At 43.2% G+C, this 21,031-nt stretch overlaps 1 protein-coding gene and 1 long non-coding RNA gene across 8 annotated transcripts in view; one reads left to right on the forward strand and one right to left on the reverse strand.

Annotated features, from left to right (window-relative positions):
- Positions 1 to 21,031, reverse strand: part of ptprdb (protein tyrosine phosphatase receptor type Db) — a 145,153-nt gene that overhangs the window by 72,021 nt on the left and 52,101 nt on the right. For 2 of the 7 annotated variants that reach the window (XM_071503782.1, XM_071503781.1), the window contains exon 1: positions 16,150 to 16,392. The exons of 2 other annotated variants lie outside the window; for them this stretch is intronic. The gene's annotated coding sequence lies outside the window, so the exon portion shown is untranslated. Of the gene's footprint in view, positions 1 to 16,149; positions 16,394 to 21,031 lie in introns of those variants that run through there. 3 more of the 7 variants (XM_071503779.1, XM_071503783.1, XM_071503784.1) reach the window with 3 other exon arrangements.
- On the forward strand, positions 3,236 to 6,728 carry LOC139636967 (uncharacterized). The gene is made up of 3 exons (XR_011694496.1): positions 3,236 to 3,330; positions 5,619 to 5,686; positions 5,802 to 6,728. It is a non-coding gene; the product is annotated as an uncharacterized lncRNA (long non-coding RNA).

Raw genomic sequence — 21,031 nt, forward strand, 5'->3', positions numbered from 1 at the left:
GGAGGGAGAGGAAGTTGAGGGTTGAGCACCAGCTGAGGGGCAAGAAGGTTAAAGAGAGGGAGTAGCAAGGTATAGTTAGGAAGAATGGGTGAGAGGGAGGAAAAAGTGATGTAATGTGGCCAGGTGCACGGCGATGCTATGTCATTCGTGTATTCGTTACATTTTAATAAAAATAAATAAGCACCGGCAGCGAAGTGTCTTCATGAATAAACAAGAGCAGAAATTCTTACTCAATAATGTGTTAGTCACTTGAGAGAGTTAGCAACTATTTGACAACTGATTAATCACTGAAGTCATTTTTCAAGCATAACTGTCAAACATTATGGCCGCTTAAATGTGAGAATTTGCTGCTTTTCCAATACTTACATTACAGTAAACTGAAAATCTTTGGGGTTTGGATGCTGGTCAGACAAGCAAGGCTTTGGCCTCTATGAAACTATGAAGGATATTTTTCACTATATTCTGTCATTTCTGACTTTTTTTTTTTTTTTTCAAGTTAAATAATTCACTCACTCAATGAATCAATAAAATGATGGGGAGATTAATCAAGGCTGAAAATAATCATATTGTGAAGAATATTTCATCTCAGGGAGATAAATCATTAGTGTTAACGTTTCAGCAGCATTTCATTGTTTAAGCGGTCAAGGCGAAGCTACTTCAAATTGAGAAATTTAAACTATAGAAGCACATCATATTTCATGAGCATATTTTATGCTTTGCAAGTGAAATCTGCAAACTAACGAGTGCCTACAGCCATCAGATAAATGTAAATGGAGTAAAGACTGCGTTATTCACAAAGTCTCATATAATAGAAATGTTTGAGTAAAATGACAGCAAATCAAAACTGCACTTATGCACTGTGCTTTGGTAAAATCCACATATTTCATACTTCTGATATTACAGTGTGTGCGCTTTTCCATGTGTGAGTGTGGGTGTTTGTGTGTGTGTATTTGTGCTCCTCATTGTGGCTACAATATTCCCTGCCTCCAGTGGCCTACACTGTACAGTAGAGAGCCTTTATTGCTGGGGGGAAAGTGGCACATCGGAGGCAGTCATCTCTGTAATGTGCTTTAGTACATGGATGGATGGAGGGAAGAATAGATCTATGGATGGATGAGCCTGCAGTATGGTTACGGTGTGGCTGCTGCGGCCCTATGACATGCTACACATACTACTATTGGCTACCGGGGATGGACACACATCAGGAAGAACATGTGCGCTGACACAGGCACACACACAGACACACACACACACGCACGCACACACACAGATCTACCAATCTCACTTGCTAGGTGACCTCTGCAAGCAGGTGGAATACTGCAGTAATAATTTACAGGCCTTGAGCACCTCTCACATCAAATAAAATATGGATTTCCTCCACATCAGAAAGGGTCTAACCCTTCAGTAACTGGCCCTTTTATCCACACAGTGCTCCAGTTATAACCCATTTCCTACATCCTCTTCTGTTATATACTATCTACACCGGGTGTTCAACAGGTGGATGTTATTCTTCATGCAAAATAGACAGTGCAGCCCTTTACCTTCCTCTATTTGCCCTTATAGTTGTGTGCGTCTCCCAATGACAGCATCTACCTATGGTCTTCAGCCCGTGGCCAGCATGCACCCATTGATAGAACACAGCCACACACACCTTCAATTTCCTGCAAGGACGGAGTGAACCTCCTGTTTTTTTCTGACTCAGAGGAGGAGGGTGAGGAGGAGGAGGAACCACGCAGCAGTTCATGAACCCTGCTTCAAGCATTCACTGAATTCCATGGTGCACCACAAGTCAAGAGACGGCCTTCCTATTGTGAAAGAAAAACACTTTCCTCTCCAGTGAGGACTAGAGTGTTGGCTGACTTATGCTTGATAAAGAAGAGCTCTATGTGAATGTAAAAAATCCACACTCCCTTCACGCCTCCCTCAAGGTGAGTTCATGTGGCATGGACTAATTCAAGCAGATCTCTCCTTTTCATCTATTCAGAGAAATCCCTGTTGTTATCTGAAAAAGTAAGAAACATTTGCTTAACCACAGCAATGGAAACAGAAGAACGGTGACAAGTCAACTACAGCATAAAGAATAACATTATAACTCCACCTTGAAGGTCAAAGGGGAGGCAATGGACAGTTGAGTCCAAAAATACATTACTTGATCAATCTTCTCCAATGTCATGTTACAATGGCTGAGAGAGAAGGATGGGGTTACACAACCTTTTTTCCTCAGATTGATTTTGGCCAGCAGAGGAGTGGGAGTACATGAGAATGACTCAAAATAACATGCAGGGAAATGCAAAGATGTGAACACCGCACATGGATTTTTAAAAAATGAACTGTGATGTTCCTTGCTGTGCATGGCAACATACTGAAAAATCCTTGCCAACTATAAAATCAACCATGATTATTATAATTAGGGATGCAACATGTGCCTGGAAGTAGATTATATCTTGCATATGGCACTGCCAATTTAAAGCAGGGAAGAAATCTGCTAAAGAAGTGCAGTTAAATACAGCTTCCCCAAATGGAAATGCTTAACTAGATGTCTATATGAGTTGAGAAATAGATGCTAGATCCTTACAAGGATCACAAGATTTGCCTTGAGCTGTGACACACACTTAGACTGTAATGTGTGTGTGTGTGTGTGTGTTTGTGTGTCACATATGCCAGTTCCTCTGGTTTTCTGCAGGAATATGTGAACATGCTGTGCAATTTTCCATAACACTGGCTGCTGCGAGTGCAGTGCACACAGTAACTCAGATTTTCCATTGGTGGTTACTTTATATGGATGTGAAGTTGCACAGCTTAGAAGGATGGAGGTCTGACAAATCGAGAGAGGGATGAGAGAAAAGAGACAGAAGGGAAGAGAAGATCTCATCCCTCCGAGTTAAAGAGAGAGAGAGAGAGAGAGAGAGAGAGAGAGAGAGAGAGAGGGAGAGAGAGAAAGAGAGAGAGAGAGAGAGAGAGACCAAAACCCACATCCCCTCTGGCTTGATAATTAAGACTGGGGACAATAAATATGTAATGGGGGCTTTTTCCACCAAGTGCGGCTGCCTCTCCTTCTTGGAGATGGGACCGCGGGGAGACAGGCCCAGGAAGAGCGACTAAGTACACTGGCTATTAAAAATGGATGCAAGGAACACCAGCCCTGACTGGCCCTGTCGACCAACCACCCAGAATGTTGTGATGGAAGTTGCCGTGGTTACAGGCCTCCCAAATGGTCCTTGGTTGTCAGGGTGAATCAAATCAGACATCCAAGCACCAGCACCAGCGCTTCCGCCCTTCCTAGGCCTGCTGCCGCTGGGGGCACCACAACTCAATGATGTCATTGAGAAAGTAAGTTTGGACCTGCAGTGTGTGTGTGTGTGTGTGTGTGTGTGTGTGTGGTTTGTAGATGTGTGTGTTTGTGTGTGAAAAGAAAAGAGAGAGAGGGAGAGAAGAGTGAGCAAGACAGACAAGAGATGGAGAGACTGACATGATTTCCCAAACTGCCTCCAAAAATGTACTGGTTGCTACTATCACTGCTCCATCTGTCTCTAATGGATCCAGCACTTTATATAACAGCAGAGTTCCTTAGTGGATTCCATGAGTAAGATGACTGCTGTAGTGTTAATCGGGCTTGAATCTCATTTCTCTATGACTGCAAAAACATGACTTATCTCCCACATAGATTTAACAGTGATGCATGTCACTGCAAATTTGTTGAAAGGTCATTCAGAGAAAGTGAAAGAGACACTCAGGGTTTTTACTTAAAAGCAGTAGTTCAGCATTTTGGTTAATATGCTTATTGGATTTCTGGTGGAGGGTAGATTGATACAGCCCTGCAGCTGGTTATCTTAACTTATGAGAATGCGAATATGTACAAACACGTTAGCTGTTTCTCTGTGCCTCCAGTCTTTATGCTAAATTAAGCTAATCACCTGTAGCCTAAAACTGAATGGACAGATTTGACATCTTCCAATCTAGAAAAAGATTTTTTTTTGCATTTTTTTCTCAAAATGTCAAAACACTCCTTTAAGTAAAAAACAAACAAACAAACAAACAAACAAACAAAAAAACACAACCACTACAAACAATGATGAATATGCTCCACCACAATTATTATCAGCAAATGTAATTAACTATCAAAACAAAAGTACTCAACATGGAATCTTTTATACTGTTATAAATTATTTTGTAGAATGTTGTTTTATCACTACGTATGCCTTAACATTGTAAGCAGCATTTAAAGTCTAACTGTAATCACATTTCATTTTTTGTCTGCTACAGCACACATATCTGTGCAGTAAATCACATGTTCTGTGTTCTCCTTTGAGACAACAGTCAGAAACCAAAACGAAGGAGCTTATATTATATATTATTTGGTTTCATGATGGCGCCTTCTACTTTTGCTTTAATTTGATGGAATAACGTCGGTTCTGTCTACGCAGACGTCCAATTGAATCTTTGTATAAAACAGAACCATCAGTGTTCTGTCACAGGCAGACAGGGCCGCAGACGTTTACTCTTTTATTACCACTGCTAGAGACACACTGTCTGCCATCCATGGCTTCTGAGCTACAGCACAAGTTTGTTTACTTTGTCTCTGCACACCAGTGACAGAGCATTTCCCCAAACACCTTTTTTTTCTCTTCTCTTTAATAGTTAAAAAAAATTAACAGTACATTTAGAAAACATATTTTTTAAGTTCAAAGTCAATGTGTTTTTTCCGTTGGAGCTACAGTGTTGCAGCCGGTTGGGATGGAGCTTTGTGAAGTCACTACTGCTGTCAGATAAATGAATAATAAATATAGTAAAGTAAAAAGTAGCATGATATTGAAATACTAAGTAAAATACATAAGTACAAGTACCTCAGAATTGTTCAGAGTTTATGTACAGATATTTTCCACCACTGTGAGTCAGAGTATGAGGAAACTGTAAGTCAAGGGAAAGTGAACTCAAGCAGGAGCCAGAGAAACTGAATAGTGTATGATGTGTGATGCCGTGCATGCATACAGTATGGACCATACGTGCATGTGTCTCCCTCTGCTTGTGTGTGTGTATGTGTGTATGTGTTTGATCTATAGGCCTCAGAGGAGAGAGGCGCTGTATGGTGCTGTATACATTGTAATGACTAGTGACAGCAATGCAGAGCTTGTCTTACAGTAGAAGGGACTGTGGGCCACGATGAGAATACTGAAGAGGGAGGGGGTACCATGGGGAGCCTTCACTCACAACACACAGACACAATCCCTGAGATGAGGCACACCGCGCACACCAGCATGCATTATAGCCATGTTCTTGGCTGGTAACAACAGAAATATGGAAACTACTTCTGTGATGATGAAGACTGACAGAAATGTTGCGTAGTACCTTGTAGCTTCATGTTTGATAAATGGACAAACCACACTCATATATACACGCTGGAGAAAGATGGATGCCGAGAGGGCGCTGTCTATCAAAGCCAGTCCTCGTTTCTGTATGCCAGTGATGCTCCTAATGATGTCATCAATCATGACACTGTGCCACTGGAGGGGATTTAGGTGTCAGGGGTCAGGGAGAAAGCCTATAGACCGAATGATACCAGCACTAAAACGCCGTGTGTGTACTGTAAATACTCGCGACTGTATAAACTGCTTCCACAGAAGGTCAAAGAACAGCTTCATCACTTCGCCTCTTGGAGCCATGCATTACTTGTGGGATTGATTTCAGGGTAAGGTTAAAAAAAAAAAGGGCTTATGTATTGAAGTTGCATCCAATAATGTTGAAGTGCTGAATCTGAGGATACGATACGATACCCTGACCCAGTGTGTGCACTTGTTTTTCAGGGTTAGAGATGAGGAACTACTTCATTACATGCAGCAGCTTCATCCAGACATTTTAGAATGCTGTACCTCGAGTCAAGAGAGTCAGCTGTTTGATGTGCCGCTCAAGTCCGAAACACACTGTCTGTACAACTGTATTTCAAGCCACAGAAATGCAGGAGACTGAATTATACTGCACTAAAAACAATAGAAAGCTTCTTACAGCATGACCATCACATCAGTGTAATCTATTACATGCCCGAGATTAGTAGCCCTTTGAAGAGGAGCTGATCTATGTATGACATAAATGAATGATTTAGCTTATGCACTGCAAGTCTATTGCATCCATTACATCAGTTTCTCTTCACAGGATTAGCAATGAGCGTGACTATGGTTCACCACAGGTTCATCAAAACAATATCCCTGTGTTCGAGTGGGTAAATAAAATGCCGTGTGTCGTGGGCAGTCATAAAAATATGTTCAGATATGGAAAATGAAGGACTGGAGAAAAACACTCACCTATTCCAGTGAGGTGCTGGCTAAGAGGTAGACATCAAAGTAAGGAGGAGAGGATCACTCATAACTCGGATGCGGTCTTTTATGAATCAATATTTAAGGATGTCTTTTTCCCAATCAAACATAGTTATGAACTATGCCTACCAAAAGCATTCAGTGTCGGTCCATGTCAATCAAAAAGTCAACAACAACAAAAAATTGTTAATTAAGAGCTGCTCACAAAACCACAAATGGCAACATAGCTTACGTTTCTGGGGCTAATTTTGTTGTTTGTAGAATTTTATATTTGCTGTAGACTGGAATTCACCAAATGCGGACACTGTGGCATCACATTAGCACAACCGTCTTTTTCTTTGTCAGTCCTTAACAATCTAACACAAAGAACGTCCCTCTGACTCACCACTTTTTGACTGGAGGTGCTTGAGGAAATCAATTTTATAATAGCCTGACATACCAATTTCTCGAAAAGCATGCCAAGAGCAGACATTCTGAGAGCACAGAAAAGTGTGTCCTTCTGAGCTTTTCCTTCAGAGGAAATGCCTCCTTTTTCTCAAGTCCCTCCTGATAAAAGCCAACTCTTCTCTTCTCCTCCTTTTCACCCTCACCGGGAGAACACAATGGTAAAGAAATGTGTCTTACATAACACAACACAAACTTGCATTGGATAAACACTAAAATATATATATATATATATATATATATATATATATATATAAAACAAGACTCGTATAATCATAAAGGGACATAATGATCTAATCTGTCACTTCCTCAAAAGTCTGATAGGCCAATACATCAGCACATGGAAAGTCATCTATCATGGAGCAGCGGCAGGTTATGGCAGTGCGCTGATGGATAGGAGCTGTGGATAGAGAGGATGGCTGAGTTGCCCTTGTCAGAGTTATGAAAAGGAGAGGGGAAAGGAGAGGGATTGGGGGTGTGGGGCGTGGGCTGTGGGGGGCTACGAGACCTAAATGTGTTCCGAACAGACTCGTTTGTCACACTTTGTCATCGAGGGACATCAAGGCAGTAAACAGCCCTTGTGTGTGTGTGTGTGCGTGCGTGTGTGTGCGCGCGTGCGTAAAGAGATAGTCAGTGTGTGCTTGGCTAAATATGTGACAATGTGTAATGAGTGTGCATGTGCACTTAATTATCACGCTGACTGCTCACTGGGGAATGAATATGGCTTATAGGGAAAAAAAAAGCACACAATGCATAATGTGAATCTGTGTGTGTGTGTGTGTGTGTGTGTGTGTGTGTGTGTGTGTGTGTGTGTGTGTGTGTGTGTGTGTGCGCGTGCATGAGCTACCATTCAGGCATACGTATGTGTAGTGGAATCCAAAGCATTTGACCCCAATCTGTGTCTCTGCATTATTTATAGTCCGATGCCAGCTTCCCTTTGTTTGTTTTTCAAAGCTCTGTCTGAGGAGTCGAAGTGTGGGAAAAAGAAAAATGCGAGTAAAAAGGAGGAGAGATGACAGCGAAATATGGAGGAGTATTCCAGAAAAGAGCTCTTTTCTTAACCACCTGTTTCCTCTCTCTCTCTCTCTCGCTCTCTCTCTCTCTCTATGGGTAAAACACAACAAATCACATCAAAAGCATTGCAGCTAATTGATCACTCTGGACCGTCCTATGGTTTTCTCAAAGGGGTTTAAACAGTTTGGAATATGTAGTTAGCGCAGAGGGTCTACAGAGCGGGATTTTACCGTGACACTCTACACCGCCGTACACACCAATAAATGCACTTTACACGCCTTTTCCATCTCTTATATCTGACAAACACACACACACACATACACACACACACATGCTTACACACATCACAGTCCCCTTTCCTGGGCTTAGCTGGCAGGGCAGCAGTGTGTATCCTCAGAGACCTGCTGGTCCGAATCAATGGCAGCCAGCAGCCTTCTACAATGAGCGCCACCATTTTACTGGCTGCCACCCAGCGCAGTAGAGAAGCAGCTAAATAGTCTATGAGGTGAAGAGAGGAGAGGAGAGCAGAGCGGCACGACTAGGCTGCTTACAATCAGCACACGCCACAACAGGAAAAAATATCACTGTGTTGCAGAGGGTGTGCATGTGTGTATGTGTGTGTGTGTGTGTGTGTGCTGGGTATTCAATTTGCTGAGCTTAATGTATGCTGCTTGTGTAGTTGTGTGTACTTGTGCACACCGCATGAGTTGGGCGGTCCATTTGGGGTAAGCAAGCTTATCATAAACTGCCTCACTTGTCCGTGTGTGTGTGTGTATGTGTGTGTGTGAGAGAGCGACAGAGTGTGTGTTGCCTGTGTGAGTTGAAGCCAACACGGAGGTTTGACTGTTGAATTCCAATCAGAGAGATGTAGCTTTGCAATTCTCATTCGGATGATTGTTCTCTTTCATGTGGTCTAGCGGGCAGCATACGTTAAGCTCGCCTGCAAATAAATCCCCCCCCCTTACACACACACACACACACAAACGCATTATTTGTCATCATGTCTCTACTTCTCACACACATACACACACGCTCCTGGCATGGCCGACTGGTTTCTAATCGGTGAATCAGCATATCAGCCAAGAAATGTCAGATTATGTTATAATCCTGCGTTTCAGTGCCTTTAACTCTGTACACATATAGTGTGTGTCACACTTTTGACAGCGCCCTATTATGTCTGCCTTTCAGTGAAAAGGGATGCAACGCAGATGTGCACACTCTCACGCAAACAAACACACACCCTCGCGCACGTGGACGTGCACACACCCACTGGGGAGTAGAGACAGTTCCGGGGTCAGGAGGTGATGGAGCTGTGCAGAGGGAAGGGGATCAATCTGTGCTGTGACTGAGTCCTGAACCTGACTGAAGTCTCACTGTGTTGCTTATAGAAAAACACACACTGCCACAACAAGTGAAGGCCAATTAGATTTGTATAATGAACTTATTTGATGACCAGGAGCTGTTTAATAAGCTTTCTTTGTGTCTCCTAAAATGTCTTACACAAAGGCAAGAATTATAATATGTTAATTAAATGTTTCGTGTTTAGGGGTTGAAAGCATCACAAAAAGATGGAGCTTGTGTAGAGGAATGTATTTGGTTTTTTTTTTTTTTTTTTTCACCAGGAAAATTCCTTCTTTCTTCATTTATGAATTATATGTTCTGGTTTGCTATGTTTACACAGTGTTAAGCTTTAAACTGCATAAGTTGGTAAGAAGTTTAAAAAAAAAAAAAAAGGGCTCCATTGAAAAATACTCCACAGTTTATTGATGTTCAAGCGGAGACAGAAGCAGAGCCCCTGTCTGCAGCTCTAGAACACAACCTTGTTATTTTCAATAAACGTATTACAGGAGCCTCTTATGAAAGGCGCGGGGGAGGCTGGCAGTTGGTTAGGTGTCTCTTTGCTTTGGCCGGGAGATTCAGAGGATGCAGAGGGAAGATGATGCCAATCTCTACACCAGGGGATGTATTAAATGACGGGTCTAATTTAATATTGAGATACTGAGAGACCTGCTAAGGCACTTCCTGTGTCTAAAGGCCATCCCAGAGTGGAGTAGTTTGGGATTGCTGAGTAGGGGGTTTGGGATACATTAGAGAGGAAATGATTTCATAGCACACGCTGACAAGCTGAAGGATGGGCACTGTATGAATATGCAAACACTCTCTGTTGGTATGTCTTTACCTAATGCGCTGGCATGTCTTATAATATTAGTGCTTCTATCATGTTAATTACATTGACTGACTGCGACATCGTATCGTTTTACAACCAAGTTTCCCCACAGGGATAAACAGAGTTTATGACTACACATGTTCCACAAGACATAAACATGTGCGGACCTGCAGTAGTTTACATGTACATACATCCCTCGCGCACACACACTGACATATGGGCATTTCCATCAGCAAACAAATGAAACACACACCCTAAATCCACCAGATACATCAGGACATTTCAGGTCAGGTTCGTAATATTTGCATTCGAGCCTGTGGCATCCTGTCTTCTGAGGACAGCGCATGTCTAGTAATTTCAAATGTTTGGTGCTTGTAAAGAGATTATTCATCCTCATGCGTGCACACACACACACACACACACACACACACACACATACACACACACACACGTCAGCCTGCTCAGGGATGGACACACGCCCACACACTCATACAGACCACATGGTGCACCAGATACTCACATCCTGTACACTTCTAACGTCATCGAAGGTCAATCTTTACTGTGATCATTACACACGGAAAGCCCTTACACAATCATGACTAACAGTGCACACTCACACGCAAACACTCACATCACACATCATTTAATCCCAGGTGCCTTAGGGAGTCTGAGGGAAATGGGGAGGCAGAACATAATTCCTGAACATGAACAACAAAAAACAGGATTTGTGTCGGACTCTCAGGCCCCCCCCCACACACACACACACAGAGGAGGGGAGACGGACGACAACAGGATGAAGGATAAACAGAGGGACAAAAGAAAAAAAGCTCAGCTCAACAGTCTTATCCTGATTCAATTGGCAAAAACAAACAAAGGAGACAATCAAAGTCATTAATTACAAATCAACAGACAAACAGTGTTGAGGGCTAATCCTGGGCAGGCAGAAGAACTTGGAGCTAAGAGAGACTAACAGTATTAATGTGCGGCGGGTGCTTGGTGGGAGCCATTTTGAGGCGCCCAGTTGCTGCCTGGCCCTGCCGTTTGTGAATGGAGAGGTTGTGAGACTGGGCCAAGGACTGAAGCTCTGCAACGGCAGGGACAGCGGAGGTAAAGACTCCTGCAGAGGGCACAGAGCAAACACTCTCTGCTCATATAATGGACTGGAAAATTCCATGCTGTAGCCTGAAGTATTCACCCATGAAATGTTCATATAAATGTCTGATTTGCTACTCCGTCGCTGATTGATATAACACAATGGCGATTCATACTGGCTTCACAGAAAAGGCTTTTACAGTTATTGTTCTTAACACCTGGAGGTGGCGAGCTCTTTCCAAGGAGGAAAAAAAAAAAAAAAAAAAAATCCCCTGGCACATGAAGTTTTTTCCTGGAGCAGCAAAAGCAGTTAGAAGAGTTAGCATGAGCAGTGATAGCTGAATAAAGAAGAGAGCGCCACCTATAGAAAGTTATTTAAGAGGAAAAAAAAAAAAAAAACAAAGGCAAAAAACTGCCCATACTGTTTGACTGACAAGTAATCTCTGGGAAAATACCACAGCAGTGACCGCTTAGCGCCAAAGATGTTGCCAAAAGAAAAAGAAGAACAAAAAAGCAGAGGTTTGGATGACTGCCAAGTTAAGTGAATAAAGTTACATATTCCATTGCTTCAGAAACTGGAGCAAACGTTGGCTGAGAGCCCTATCTTTGCATCTATATGCTGAAAGAAGAAGAAGAAAAAAAAAGAGCCACTCTTGACAGCAATTTCACAGACATCAGCTCAGTTTCATGGCTTTGACGATGGGACAGTGATTAAAGACGGGAATAATAAGATGTAATGCAAACACGTGTCACACAGGCGCCACTGTACAGAGAAGGGAGGGGAGGAGAAGATGAGAGAGGAGAGGGAGAAACCAAAATGAAGGGAAATTAAAATATAAATCATAAAATGAATAAATAGCTTTAGAAAAGGGAGAGGACAGAGGACCTAGAGGGCCGAAGGAGAACGGCTGCAAACAGCAGCAAATCCTCTGGCAGAGAGAAAGAAGTGATGTGGAAGTCCTGCAGCCGTGCCACTAAGCTCCCGCTGCAGATTATACTGTACGGTAGTAAAGAGGAGAGGGGAGGCAAGGAGGGGAGAGACAGATAGAGGGACAGAAAGAGAAAGGAGGGGAAGAGAACTGCAGGGGGAAAATAAGGCTTTGTGGTCTGGCACCACTTTGCTATGTCAAACCATCATGCGTGCCATGGCGATGGAAGGCGGGGGAGATGGAGCACAGCACTGGCGAGAACGAGACGGGGATGGGGGGGGGGGTTGACAATAATTGAAGAGGAGGACAGAGAGAAGACGACAAGAGACAATACATGTGAGGAGAGAGTGGGAAGAGGAAGGAAACACTTCAGCCTTGACTGTGGAGGGCTTAACATGTTTGGCTCGGATTGTGTGTCTGTCTGTTTGTGTGTGTAAGTGTGGTTGGAAAATAGAATTGTTGTGGTTGTTGCCTGGCTCCTTCAGAGTGTCTCCCTCTGATTGGAACATGAAGGGGAGGGGTGGTGGTGGGGGGTGGAGGGGGTGGGGGGTCTGTGAAGGGATCGCCCCAACCACAAGCCCTCTTGATGTCATTGTCTCTCTTTCTCCCTCTCTCTCTCTCTATCTATTTATCTCTTTCCTCTATATTTGTCTGCTCCTCATTACACATATCCCATATCTTATCACACACACACGCACACACACACACACGCACGCACACACACTAGGCATACACAGCACATGTAATAAATATGGAAATCTGATGCCAGCGCCTCTCTGTAATGGAATAGTGAGCAGAACACTGCTAAAAATGTCCGTGAGCCAAAAATGTTGTTTGCTTGCTATGCACTTGCCACTACAACACTTTGATAACAAAAATCAAAATAAAAGGGGAGGAAACAAGGAAGAGATCTTGCACCGACACAAGGAAAGACCGAGCGAGAGCAAAAGTGGGGAACCGAGAGGAAGATAGCTACAGAAAGAAGACACCAACAGAGAGAACAAACCTGCCTGAGTGGAGAACAGATGAAGGGAGGAAAGTCTTAAGTTAAATTTTTAATATCTCACCATATGCTCCTCTCCACAGGTGAAGACATCTTTGCTATTAATTACCAATTCAAAGCCTGTATGTGGGTGTGATTGTGTGATGGATGGATGAAAACAGAGAGAAGCCAAGAGAGTGACTAAAGGGAAGAGGAGGGCGTGAAAAAAGTGACAGCAAGGTGTAACATGAGCAAATAGATCAAAGAGGAAACAAACAAATCAGACACAGAGATGGCAAAAATACACATTATTGATTAGGCTTAGGTGTTGGAGAAGTATGCGAAGGTTAGAGCAGGGGGCAATCTAGAAGTCAGACAGTGGAAAACACAGAAAGGCAGAGACACGGGTGGACCGACGGACAGATGATAGGGGGAGCCGAGGCGGATTCGAAGCTGTCCCCTCCGACTGTCAGGTAAATCAATAGCATCGCTGTGCCTCCTCCTCCACTCCCCTCAGCTGCTCGTCCACCTCCTCCTCTGCTCTCGGCTCCACATCCTATCACTTTTGCAAGCGGCTACGCAGCTGGATGCTGACTAACTGTAGCTGAAGCAGGAGCCTCCTGCCTGCCCACTCTGACTGTTACAGGCTGTTTTCACCACAAGTCTGTCTCTCAGAATAGCCTCTTTGAAAACCTTTACATATGCAGTTTGATTCTAGAGAAGCAGCTCTGAAATTGCAGTTGAGACAGTGAATAAAAAATGTAGGTATGCTTGTATTCTCACTCCTCTGAATGATCGGGCCTGAATTCTGATTTTTTTTTTTTTTAAAAGGGAAACTTGTCTTGTCTGTGCTGTTCTGATCTCTATAATCTTGTGTTTTGTTTTTTTCTCGGCCAGGTTTTTTTTTTGTTTGTTGGAGGACAAGTTGACCCGGGCAGCAATCTGGCTCTGTTGACCTGCTTCCTGGTTTAGACTGCATTGGCCTGGTCTGTGGGAACCAAAAGCGCAGTCACTATAATTACCAACCAACTCATAACATTGCTGACCTTAAAATCACCTCTCCTAACCTGACCCAACCCTCAGGGCACCGACATGGTCACAACATATATGCATACATGCGCAGGCACAGCGCTGTGCATTTGTGCACAGAGAAATGCGCTGACAAACATGTAACACACACACACACACACACACACACACACACAGCTGGCTCTGCAGACACTGGCATCCATCACATCTTGCGAAACTTAATCTCTCTGAGAGGAGGAGAACAGCTGCAGTGGCACGCATGTACACATACACACACACACACACACACACACGGACGTGCACATGTATTCACACACAGCACATAAACACAGTGGAAGATCAGATGGGGTAAAGCACTTGTTCATCCACAGACTGGCATGTGACAAGGCACCTCTGAACTTAGAGCAGCGGGCTATGGTGGTAAAACAGGTTGTAGTCCACTCGCCTAATGTGGTCAAACACATGTACAGAGCAGCAGAATTAGTTCTTGTGATGAAATTCTTAAAAACGCGACACATTTCATATGACAGTCACCGTCAAATATTTAGCAAACTAAAAAAAAAAACACCCACCCTTGATTATCATGTTCATGTATATATAAATGTTCCACTTTAGACACAAAAAAATCACATATGGCTCCCACTGTGTGGGTTTTTCATTGCAACACTTCATATGGATTAAGGCAGACAAGCTAAATACATAAACTGCATATGTTAGCGCTGGCAAACACATGAGGCTTAGGCTCTATCTCTCTTCATTTAGATCTCACATGCTCGAGCCTAACTGCTGTAAAAGTACTTGAATGATTGATTTGTGAGTTAGTGAGGTCTGTAATGCTGCCATAGACAGTGTTAGAGCAAGACTGCTGACTGCTGTCTAACACACACACACACACACACACACACACACACACACACACACACACACACACACACACACACACACACAAATCAGCACATTACAGCACATTACAGTGACTGAGTTATGGCATCAAGACCAATGTAAAGTAAGGCCTAACAAAACCAAACTGTCAAGTACAAACCGTATGCAGTCATCACATCTCACAGGTATAAGTAGAAAAACTGTGCATGGAAATCAGTTATAATATATTTTTTAAATTCCCAATCACCTCTTTAAATTGTGTCTGAATGGATTGGATGCAGGCTGGTGGAGGGAAATCCATAGACAGAAATTCACCCCCGTAATCCACTGTAGCCTATTTGAGTCTAAAATGTTCATGCAGTTTTGCATAAATTCACAGAAAGCCCACTCAGGAAAACTGGCTGAAGTAACTGACAGCCATTAACAAATCCTTACTGCTTTGTGTCTGAATACACCATTAAACGTCTGTCCTGTCTGCTCTGTGCCGGTGGCATTGGCTCAATCGTGAGAAAATACCTCTGAGCATGTTCTGAGGGGGAGCACCAAACCCCAGTGCAAACCAAGCGGTTTACAGCCTCCTTAATCTCTCATCAGCATTAACAACCTCATTTCAAGAGCTGCTCTGTAGTGAGAAGAACTGCAATAATCTCACAGTAGATTTGCAAGGATGCAACGCAAGAATCATGAGGAAACTGAATTTACTGTGGAATAACATCTCTGACACCACAGGAAATAAAGAACAAGCTCAGTGTTAGGCTATGGTGACGGTCATTTAGCACTGTAAGCCCTTATATTAATAACACCATGACGGCCACGACAGATTATAATAAATATCATTGATTAGGCAGAATGAAGATCGATGTGAACTCACTGCTGACCGGCTCACACGGCTCTAAGTGCTGAATTAGGGAACATTATAGAAATATCACAGTGATTTTCCATTAGTGCGACTAGAGCCAAGGCGACCACCTGAAACACGTATAAAACAACTAAATGTCCATGCAGGGGGGAGAGAGGGAGGGGGCAGATATGGCAGATAATAGGTGTCAGTCAAATTGTTTGATACCGGAGGACTGACACACACACACACACACACACACACACACACACACACACACACAAACACAGACACATTTGAATGGATAAGGGCAGATGCGTTACAGGCGCCTTGCACGGGAACCGATCAGCATAGAGAAGTTAACGCTGCGCTGTGCATGTCAGCAGCAGCAACAACAAACAACAACAACAACAACAAACAACAACAACACAAACTACACACAGGACGGCGAGAGACGCGCTCACCATATCAGCACCCTGCCCAGCGCCGTCGTCGGAAAAACTCGCAGCGTGAACGGATTCGAGCTCTCAGTCCGTCCGTCGTCTGTCTGAGTAACATCCACCGTGGCTGCAGCCGCTCTGCCCAAATAATCCGGCACCGTGCGTCTGCGTCCCCCCCCCCCCCTCTCTCTGTCGCTCTCTCTCTCTCTCTCTCTCTCTCTCTCTCTCTCTCTCAATCGCACACTCTCTCTCGCTCCAATAATTTCCTACCCGGTGTGTGCAGGACTCGGTAAGGTAACTGCCAAGTCGCCCCCCCCCCCCCCCCACCCCCCACCCCAGTTGTGTGTGGTGGCTGGAGTGAAGTTGGGGCAGATTTAAAGCTGCAGAAACCGAGCGCGTAATCCCTGCGACGTTATGCTGAGGGGTCCATCATGTAGCTGTGGAGCGGGGGGGGGGGGGACTCCGGTTTCTCCTTGTCTTCACTCCCTCGCCCCCGGTGGCAGATGCAACCGGCCCGATAGACCCGAGGAGATCGGTGCACGGATCAATAGGGATTTAATGTCAACCTTAAGCCAACACGTCGTTTGAATATTATATGATATCAACGGGGGCGAAAGCAGTCGCTGCATTTCAGTCAAACGCGTCTCAAGTTATTGAATGGAAACTCGGTCCTAGATTGAAATCTCCGCTGAGGTCTCTCAACAGACTCTAAAGAGTCTCTGGGATGTTTGGTCTTTGGAGATCAGGAAAGGGGCAGTCACAGGCACAACTGACCTGCGGAGACAAGTGGAATCCATCTAATCTGACCGAGGAGCAGCTCATTGATGAACTTGGGTATTGCCTGTGCAGTTCATGTTATTTAGGCCGACAATTTCCAAATTGCTCTCTACAGGAACATAAATGAGTCCACGAGGGGATTTCAGTATAACAAAAGAATTATATTTCACTATTATTTAGCAGAATAAACGCGAGGACGCTGTCAGCAGCTTTAAGAACAGCAAAGACAGTTGTATGATGACTGTGAAATAAAATCAGAAATCTTCCCAGATGGGAAGTATTGGGATGGGAATTGAGTGTAGTTCTACTGCATGAATTTGGTTGTTTATCTGTGTTGGATAGTCATAGATAGACTAGCGTCCTGTCCAGGGTGTACCCAGCCCTTGCCCAATGTGAGCTGGGATTGGCTCCAGCCCCCCTGCAACCCTGTACATATAAGCGGTACAGATAATGGATGGGTGGATAATCATACAGTTTGTAAGATATTGTTCTCGCAGCCAGGCATCATCATGATGTAACAAAGGTAGATTTGACAGATGAATGACTGAATGTGTTCATAACTAGCACATCAAGCTGGCAAGAGACTGGTGCTTACTGAGAGTCTAAAAACCTTTGTAAGATTTGTTGCCTGCACTATGATGTGTGCTCATTGTAAAATGTATGTACTGTTTGGAGGGGAAAAAAAAAACCTGTGAGAGTTCCTTGAATAACTTCATGTTGACATACAGACAGGAATTCAGCAAAAGAGGGAGAAAAGGAAAGACTCCGACACCACTTTTTAGTCTTTGAGCACATGCTCGCAGCACGCACACGCACACACACACACACACACACACTTATTTGGGTGTGCTGACCTAGAACACCAAACACAATCAGTGGTGCAGCAGATTCCCATCAGCACAATGTAAATGAGATGGAGAAGCATAAACGTGCTTTTGTTGCAGAAACTCCTTAGCTCAGTGGGCACAAGAAAACACAACCTCAGGCTAGGGACACACACACACACACACACACCAGGATGCAAGCTTTCACACACACCAGAGACAGATGTGTATGCCCACACATACACAGTGGAGTTGTGTCTGCTCTCATAGTCACACACGCAGACAGTCAAAAGATAATAACTGGACTCATAAGAGTTAAGGGATTTTGCTATCAAGATAACTTCGCTGGCTAAAATAGAATCTAGTGCTGTAGTTGATGGGCCTCATGGCATAGCACCACATTACGCACACAAGCACACACACAATGCACATGCACACTGAGCTGCAAAGCATTGTTATGCTGAGACAATGCAAAGGATGTATACCTCTAATAAATACATCTTATGTCGCAAGTTGTGCTGCAAATGGTGTTCCTTCACCCCACGGGGCCCTCTCACTGTCAACACATATAAACACTGATATCTGGGAGCTCATGATTAAATATTCAAGTGATCCACTGATAAATATGTATGCTTGTATGGGTTCAATATTCAGTGCATGTGTTGTGTGTGTGTCTGTGTGCATGGATGCTCTCTATATGTGAAAACACGATTGTCCACACAGATGTTCACTCGGGTTCACACGCTGCCTGCTGGGACACTGTGCGTACTGTCAATTGACTAATTTATTAGTTGTCAGTGTTTTTTTTTAAGTCATGCATGAACACTGCCTTTCCTAAGCACTCTTTGTCTACAGTCTACTAACCCGGCTCAACACATCAGTGTTCTATAAAAGCCTACATCAAGATACAAATTTCGGCAAGTGTAAAGTTTAAACTGGGTCTCCATTTCAGGGAAGATATGCAATGGAGTTAGCAAGTAGGCTTAATAGAATACTCCTGGCTAATGCGCTGCAGCATAGGATTTAAAAAAAAAAAAAAAAATCAATTTAGAGTGTGTGCCTTTCATAGAAAATATCCTGCTCACTTATGGATTTACTCCTGTGATCTGGAGATAGTAAGTCCTATTCATGTATCATACCACCAGAAATACATAAGGTTTGAATGCTCTGATGTTCTAGAAATAGGGTAATGTAGATTTAAAAAAAATGTAAAGTACATCCATAATTTCTTTGTTGTTTAACCTAATGACGTTTCATTTTGCACAGAGAACATAAACTGGGATTAGTTTTAGTGTATTTAAACTGCCAAGCCTATGACCATTATCAATGATCACAGGTTTGCAGTATTAAAATTCTGTCAATAACGGCATCTCAGTAATGTTTCCTAAGGCATCAAAACGATGGTTGACAAAGAAATATAACAGGACCTACTGACATTAGTAAAAGAAAATTATTTTTCTGAGGTGTCTCATTTTAAAGCGCTCAAAAGTTCTAGGTAACAGGTAGAAACTGGCCTGGTGACACTTGAGGGACTGGTGAACTTTGGTGAACATTTCCTAGGTGCAATTACGGCTTGTGGATCTGTTGAGCGGAACAATGGACTAATGGGGCACTGGAGAAATTGTATCCACTGTAGTGCAACCTTAGACTGACCATTACCGATGTGACAGCGGACCTCTCCGACAGCAGATGTTTTGACCCATCATGACTGGAAAAACACAAGTGCAACAAATAACTTTAATGATGGCTCCATTCAATTTAGGTGTGCCAGTGGGCCATGACAGTGGGTCAGAATACACAGTGCTAGAGCCATGAGAGTGGAACACCTGCAGTAAATGGAAAGCAACCATCATTAGTTTTATTACTTTCACACCTTTGACATCTTTGACAAGCCCAACTACTGCCATGAGATAAGTGTATTTCTTTACACACCGGTCAGTGGACTGCCACAGACAGAAAGACACGCAGTCTGCAAGAGCACCTGAGCTGAAAATATTTGTGAAACCAATTAGTTGAGTTACAGAAAATTTAACAGCATCATTAGCAAAAAAAAAAAAAAAAAAAAAAGCCTCTAGCCTCTAAAAATATTAGGTGTTATTCTTATTCTCATTCCTCTATGATGGTAAAGAGAATAATTTTGGAAAATATGATGACAATGACAATTTAAAGACCATGCAATAAAATTGATTAATCAAGAAAATAATCAATTAATCAGATTAACCAATAATGAAACTAATGTTTATTTGCAGCCCAAAGAACATTATGCATCAACACACCCCTACTTGACTTGATAGAGAATTTCAGGCTGCTGAATTCTCCTGTGTGAAGACGACAGAGGACTAAAAGTAGAGAAAGACTAGGAGTAGACAAAGAAACGAAGTTTGAAAACACTCAGCAAACAGGTCCTTGTTTGATCACCTTGAACGCTCATCTCATGACTTACGAGCAGGGTGCAGAGCAGCGGCCCATTAAAGCCATGACATTTCATTAATTGCCTCTAATCTCAGCATCATAGAGAGCCACAGTGCCACCCACTTGCACCCACATTGACGCTTAATGATTGATGCCCTAAACACACACTTGACCCCCTACTCCCCAACAGACACTCGACCCCCACCCCCATACACACTTAACCCAGAAAAACATTACACTTTGACATAGACACATGCACCCATTCTCTTAATGTGTAAATGTGACAGGCTGCACACACACATACACATTGATCTCTTACTCACACACAGACACACACTATGTCATTATGCCTTCATTCTTTTATAGACTGACTCTCCGGTCATTTGTTTTGTTGCCCAGGCATGTGAGGCTGCAGTGGGCTGCTAACCATTAGTGGCTTGGCTGGTATTAGACATGGCACCTTCCCTTGATTCACCTGGACAATTACCTCCATAATTTCACAGAAGGAGACACTAATGCAGCTAATGAGGAGAGTTTAAGCAGTCAGAGGGATGTCAGGGGAAAAGCTGTTGGCTGGTTTATTATACCTATATATGAAAGCTATATTGTTATCTGTAATCATATATCTGCATTATACTACTGTACTAGGACAAGCAACATTTTTTGCTCCCAGTTGGGTCTCTGCCTAACCTTTCTTTCATAATTTCTTTGCTATTCAGGTGTTCAAAGGCACTGATTGAGTCCCCTGTTGTAAACATGTTGATTTGACTCTGGTAATAGCAATCTTTGTCTGGCTTAGCTTTGGTAGAAAAAAAAAAAAAAGAAATTCTGAGCTTTTGTAATCAGGAATTGATCAATTCACTGGATTCAGAGCTGAAATGAGTTTTTATCCA

This window comes from Trachinotus anak, unplaced genomic scaffold (genome assembly GCF_046630095.1).
Source record: "Trachinotus anak isolate AG129_WGS33_773 ecotype Australia unplaced genomic scaffold, CSIRO_AGI_Tana_v1 ptg000019l, whole genome shotgun sequence".
Lineage (NCBI taxonomy): Eukaryota > Metazoa > Chordata > Actinopteri > Carangiformes > Carangidae > Trachinotus > Trachinotus anak.